The sequence below is a fragment of the Coenobita brevimanus genome, chromosome 48, assembly GCF_032717465.1.
Source record: "Coenobita brevimanus isolate Jiangsu-jjx chromosome 48, ASM3271746v2, whole genome shotgun sequence".
NCBI classification, from domain to species: Eukaryota; Metazoa; Arthropoda; class Malacostraca; order Decapoda; family Coenobitidae; genus Coenobita; species Coenobita brevimanus.
The window spans coordinates 20,858,637-20,865,594 of NC_137001.1; the positions used below are offsets into that span (position 1 = coordinate 20,858,637).

At 36.1% G+C, this 6,958-nt stretch overlaps 1 pseudogene; it reads left to right on the forward strand.

Annotated features, from left to right (window-relative positions):
* The first annotated feature begins 6,563 nt into the window (after positions 1-6,563).
* LOC145399383 (5S ribosomal RNA) lies at positions 6,564-6,680 on the forward strand (annotated as a pseudogene).
* Positions 6,681-6,958: the final 278 nt, after the last annotated feature.

A 6,958-nucleotide genomic window follows, 5' to 3' on the forward strand; every position in this document is an offset into this window, starting at 1 on the left:
CCGTAATTGATTGTATTATATCTTTTACTTTGGTTTTGCTTCTGATATAGCTGTAAAACAGCTTTGGTTGATCACTACTTTTATTTATTATATCCTCCTCAAACTGTTTTAGGGCTTCCCTCCTTATTCTTGTATAATCATTTCCTGCCTGTTTGTAATTATTATACGCCCTTTCACTATTATTTCTTCTGTATCTATTCCACAACAAATCTCTTCTTTCTTTTGATTTTTTACATTCTGTATTGAACCATTTCTGTATTTTCTTATCTGCTTCTTTGTGCTGTGGGATGTACTTCTGGACTCCTATTTCATAAAATTCACAGAATTTTTTATATACAGCATTTAAATCTTGTCCTCTAAGCTCATTTTCCCAATCAACTTCTAAGAAATACTTCTTTAGGTCTTGATAATTCCCCTTTTTATAGTTTAGGCTCTTTTTGTAACTGTCATTGCTGTTTACTATGTCATATGCTATCCTGAAGTTATAATTTAGTACTGCGTGATCGCTTTTGCCGAGTGGAGGGTGATATATTAAACTGTCAATATCATTTTCTTGCCTAGTAAATATTAGATCTAGCACTGAAGGTACATCAAGTCCTCTTTTTCTGGTGGTTTCGCTCACATGTTGCGTTAGGAAGAACTCTTGTACGAGATCCAGGAGCTTTTGGTCCCAACAGCTTTCTTGGCTAACTATATCTAAAGTATTCCAATTTATATTTGTATTGAAATCCCCAGTTAGTATAATTCTTTCTGATTTCTCTTCCATTTTATGTAGTAATGATCTTAAACTCTGAATTGTACTCTCTGCCAGGTCCTCATATTCATCTCTTTCCCATGTGTTTGATCTCGGTGGCATGTACAAATTGGCTACAATTACTTTACCTTCAGATGTGTTGATCTCTACTGCAATCAGTTCTACTTGTGATGGTATATCTAGTTTTATTTCATTGACTTTTAGGTTTTTCTTATTTAATATTATAATTCTTCCTTCTTTTTTTAAATTTCTGTCTCTTCTCCATATATTGTATTCCTCTAAGTTTAGTATGTCATTGGATATCCTTGGTGATAATTTTGTTTCAGTTAGGCATATTATTTGTGGTTCATTTTCTCTGACATAATCATTCATCTCTAGTAATTTAGATACCATTCCATCCACATTTGAGTACATCAACTTTTTCATCTTGTTTACATACTTGTCATGACATGGTTCTACTACCTTCCTCCTTTTTATTCCATCCTGTTTGTGTACCACTTTCGTACCTGCAATCCTATTACTTTGTAAAAAAATTTCTTCTTCTCCTCTTCTGATCTTCCCTCATTTTTTGTTTTTGCTTCCTCCCTTTTCTCTTTCAGTAATTCCAGTTCCTCTTGTGTTAGACATCTTTTTATCCATACATTTTTGAACTCCTCTTTTTCCATAAGATTCTTTGCATTTTTTTAGTATCTCTTCCACAGTGTTTACACTCTGGAAAGTCACCTTTAGAGGTCTTGTCTTGCTTTTCTCATATTTCCCTAACCTTTTGTGTTCCTCTATGTCTTTACTACAGATTTCCTCTGATACTTCCTTCAGTAAGCTCATTACATTTGCCATCTCCTTTTTGTCTCTTGTGATCTTGTTTTTTACTTCTTCCTCTTCTATACCAGTGATTACTATAGATCTGTTTATATCTACTGAATCTCTGACTAACTTTGGATTGTTTTGGATTATTCTTTTCACTTCCTTTCTAATGCTTTTTTCCTCCACCCTTGTTTCTAAGTCTTTCTTTACTTTCACCATTTCAGCATACGTGGTTTCCACTTCATTTTTGTAGCTTTGCACAGCTTCATTCACCTGTGTTATCTTCTCAATATCACTGCTCTGGTCAATAAGACTGCTTACTTGCCTAATTGTCTCTGTGTCATTTTTTAACTCATCCATAACACTCTCGTGATTGACTACTGTACTTGCCATTTCACTCACTTTCTTCCTAAGTGTACTCAATTCCACTGTTAGTTCACTGATGGTTGTGTCTTTCTTATTGGCCTCCCTTCCTAGTTTTTCTATTTCTTCCTTTTGCAAGTGCATCTGCTTCTTTATTTCATCAATTTCATTTTTGAAAGCCATTTCTAGTTTGTTTACACGTTCAACCAGTCTATTGTGAGTCTCCACTTCAACCAGTTCTTGGTAGAAATCATCATTTTGCTTTTTACTTTTATCCCTTTTCTTTTCCAAATTTGTTTTACTAAAGTATGTATCCATTTTGCAATACTAAAAGTGCAAAGTATATACTTACAATCCCCGTGTTTTTGTAGTCTAAACAAACCTCAGATGACTCAGCATATTCTTTCGTCTTGTTTTTCTTTCCTGTTTGAACAAATCTTGTTTAAACTTATTATTTTTTTCCTTTTAATAATGAAAAATCATTTAGTCTAACCTAGTACAGAGCTTGACTCATGCAAAGATACTAATTTATGTAATGCCACTGGCCGTGTTGGTTAGGTACGGAGCGCCGATGTCGCACGTCCTTCTCGGTTGAATCCCTCTACGTGTGTTCTTACCTAATTGTTCTTACCTAATTGTATCTTTACAGGAATGAGTCAAGCTCGTATTGTCCCGTGTCTTAGACCATATTTATCGTACATATCCTTAAATTTGTGAATTGTTTTGGCACACACTATTTCATTCGGTAGTGCATTCCATTGATCAATTGCTCTGTTTGGGAAACTGAATTTCCTTACGTCTTTATCACCTCTCTTCTTATGCAGTTTTTTGCAGTGTCCTCTTGCTGATGCTTCTCCATATGTTAAGTAATCATTTATGTCTATTTTCTCCTTTCCTGATACGCACTTATATAGCATTATCATGTCACCTCTTTTCCTTCTCTCCTGTAGTGTTGGTAGATTCAGTTTATTTAGTCTTTCTTCGTAGCTTAGGTCCCTTAAGCTTGGTATCCATCTTGTAGCGGCCCTTTGAACTTTTTCAATCTTGTCTATATGCTTTCTGAGATGAGGACTCCAGACTATTCATGCATATTCCAGGGTTGGTCTAACGAATGATGTTATTATCCTTCTTAGCATGTCTTCATTTATGTATGTGAATGCTATTCTCATATTTGCAAGCAGTGTATACATGTTCCGTACCTTCTCGCTGATGTGGTCAGCCGGAGATAGTCTGTTATTGATAATCACACCTAGGTCTTTCTCTCTTTCTGATGTGTATAGGGTTTTATTTCCTAACTTATACTCCCAATCAGGTCTTTTTCCACTTTTACCAAACTTGATTATATGACACTTGTCCACATTGAATTCCATTTGCCATGTACTACTCCATTCATGAAGTTTATGTAATTCTTCTTGTAGCTCCCTACAAGAGTCTGTGCTAGTAATTCTCCTTTGTATTTTTGCATCATCTGCAAACATATTCAGATAGCTCTCATTTCCAGTGTTACTGTTTATATCATTTATGTACACTAGAAACATGATTGGTGCCAGCACTGAACCCTGTGGTACTCCACTAGTCACTTCTTTCCATGATGAGTAGTTTCCTCTTAGTACTGTCCTCATTTCTCTTTTTATGAGAAAGTCTTGCATCCAACAAAACAGTTTGCCTCGAATTCCTCCTTGATGGTACAGCTTCCATAAAAGTCTTTGGTGTGGTACTGTGTCAAAAGCTTTCTTGAAATCTAAATAGATACTGTCCACCCATCCTTCCCTTTCCTGTATTGTGTTTGTTACTCTGTCATAGTAGCTCAACAGATTAGTAACATGATTTTCTTTTTCTGAAGCCAAACTGTCTTTCTGTTATCATACTGTGTTCTTCTAGATGATTTACCCAAGCTTTTCTTATAAGTTTTTCTAATACCTTGCTTACAACACTGGGCAGTGATACTGGTCGGTAGTTGAGAGGATTTTGTCTATTTCCTTTCTTGAATAAGGGGACTATATTTGCTTTTTTCCAAATATCAGGTATCAGGTAGTTTCCCTTGACTCAAGGATTTCTTGAAAATTAAAAATAATGGTTTACTTAACTCCTTTGCACATTCTCGTAACACCCAACATGAAATTTCATCAGGACCACTTGCTTTTCCTCTGTCTAATCTACTTAACTCCTCCTGTATTACTTTTTCTGCTAATTGTATATCTGGTAGTATGTGTGGACATGCGTGTTCCACATATTCCCTCTCAAAATTTTTTTCTTCTGTAAAAACTAATTGAAAATTCTTATTTAGTGCTTCACAAATATCTTTCTCTTGTGTATAAGTGATTCCCTCGTCCGTGATGGATTGTGTTATATCTTTTACTTTGGTTTTGCTTCTGATATAGCTGTAAAACAGCTTTGGTTGATCACTACTTTTATTTATTATATCCTCCTCAAACTGTTTTGGGGCTTCCCTCCTTATTCTTATATAGTCATTTCTTGCCTGTTTGTAATTATTATACGCCCTTTCACTATTGTGTCTTCTGTATCTATTCCACAACAAATCTCTTCTTTCTTTTGATTTTTTACATTCTGTATTGAACCATTTCTGTATTTTCTTATCTGCTTCTTTGTGCTGTGGGATGTACTTCTGGACTCCTATTTCATAAAATTCACAAAAATTTTTATATACAGCATTTAAATCTTGTCCTCTAAGCTCATTTTCCCAATCAACTTCTAAGAAATACTTCTTTAGGTCTTGATAATTCCCCTTTCTATAGTTTAGGCTCTTTTTGTAACTGTCATTGCTGTTTACTATGTCATATGCTATCCTGAAGTTATAATTTAGTACTGCATGATCGCTTTTGCCGAATGGAGGGTGATATATTAAACTGTCAATGTCATTTTCTTGCCTAGTAAATATTAGATCTAGCACTGAAGGTACATCAAGTCCTCTTTTTCTAGTGGTTTTGCTCACATGTTGCTTTAAGAAAAAGTCTTGTACGAGATCCAGGAGCTTTTGGTCCCAACAGCTTTCTTGGCTATTTATATCTAGAGTATTCCAATTTATATTTGTATTGAAATCCCCAGTTAGTATAATTCTTTCCGATTTCTCTTCCATTTTATGTAGCAAGGATCTTATACTCTGAATTGTACTCTCTGCCATGTCCTCATATTCGTCTCTTTCCCATGTGTTTGATCTGGGTGGCATATACAAATTGGCTACAATTACTTTACCTTCAGATGTGTCGATCTCTACTGCAATCAGTTCTACTTGTGATGGTATATCTAGGTTTATTTCCTTGACTTTTAGATTTTTCTTAGTTAATATTATAATTCCTCCTCCTTTTTTTAAGTTTCTGTCTCTTCTCCATATATTGTATTCCTCTAAGTTTAGTATGTCATTGGATATCCTTGGTGTTAATTTTGTCTCAGTTAGGCATATTATTTGTGGTTCATTTTCTCTGACATAATCATTCATCTCTAGTAATTTAGATACCATTCCATCCACATTTGAGTACATCAACTTTATCATCTTGTTTATATACTTGTCATGACATGGTTCTACTAACTTCCTCCTTTTTCTTCCATCCTGTTTGTGTACCACTTTCGTACCTGCAATCCTATTACTTTGTAAAAAAAATTTCTTCTTCTCCTCTTCTGATCTTCCCTCATTTTTTGTTTTTGCTTCCTCCCTTTTCTCTTTCAGTAATTCCAGTTCCTCTTGTGTTAGGCATCTTTTTATCCATACATTTTTGAACTCCTCTTTTTCCATAAGATTCTTTGCATTTTTTAGTATCTCTTCCACAGTGTTTACACTCTGGAAAGTCACCTTTAGAGGTCTTGTCTTGCTTTTCTCGTATGTGTGTGTGTGTGTGTGTGTGTGTGTGTGTTTACACAAATCATAATTATTAGAAGCTAAGCATATCTAGGATAAGGTTGTATATTAGTAGATGAGGTAATGAAGGGCATGGTGTAGACTGTAGACTGTGACACTGTGTAGTAGTGGTGGGAAAAACATTCGTGCCTTCACAGGACCTCGGTTCCACCTTGCTATGAACATCTGCATTCCCGCCAGTGTCGCTGATTTGTCCGCTTGCATCCAGTCGCGACTTTACTTATTTTTTGTTGTCATTGTCATTCAGGTTTATCTCTAGTAATTTAAAAGGCACATATTTATCATTAAAGATATCATTACTTTAATTTGTATCTGTATAATCCGGTATCTTACAAATCAATGAGGGCCTTGGTTGAAATACAAAGTCACTTTGGAATACATTCAAACAACGGAAATCCTCCAATCACTGCCCGAGTACGTCGCGCAGTGTTACCAGATCCACCTGTTCTCGGCTGGTAAAATCAGTGCGTCAGACTCCGTGGAACCGAGTATAGATCTATCAACAGTGGTGTTCCTTAGGGTTCTGTCCTATCACCAACTCTCTTTTATTCATCAATGACCTTCTAAGCTGTACATCTAACCCTATCCACTCGTACGCTGATAATTCCACCCTTCACCTTTCCATTCGGTTCCCGCAACGTCCATCTCAGCAGTTACTTCAACAAACAAGGGTTGAGGTTACGGCAAACCTAATGTCTGACTTGGCTCATATCTCTGACTGGGATAAAAATAATCTTGTTTTTAAAGCACCAAAGACTCCGTTTTTACACCTATCAATACCACGTTGAGTACACCACTTCCCATCCGATCAGCGAAGTTAACCAACGTTGGGTCTGGTTAGTACTTGGATGGGTGACCGCCTAGGAACACCAGATGCTGTTGGCATAACGATCTCCCTACGTATCAGGTGGGGTTGGTGAAGGATTAGTGCCCCTCCCTGTAAAACAATTAACTCTAAGCCCTTAGCCACCCCGTTTGGGATACATGGCGTCTGGCAATGAATGAATGAAAAAAAAACGACACAATCTTCCACAGGAGTACCCACTAATGTGTAATAATATCCAGCTTAATCCTGCATCATCCTTCAACATGCTTGGGGTTTCATTCACTCAGGACTTATCCTGGAAAGATCATATTACATCTTGTTATGCTAGGTATTTAAG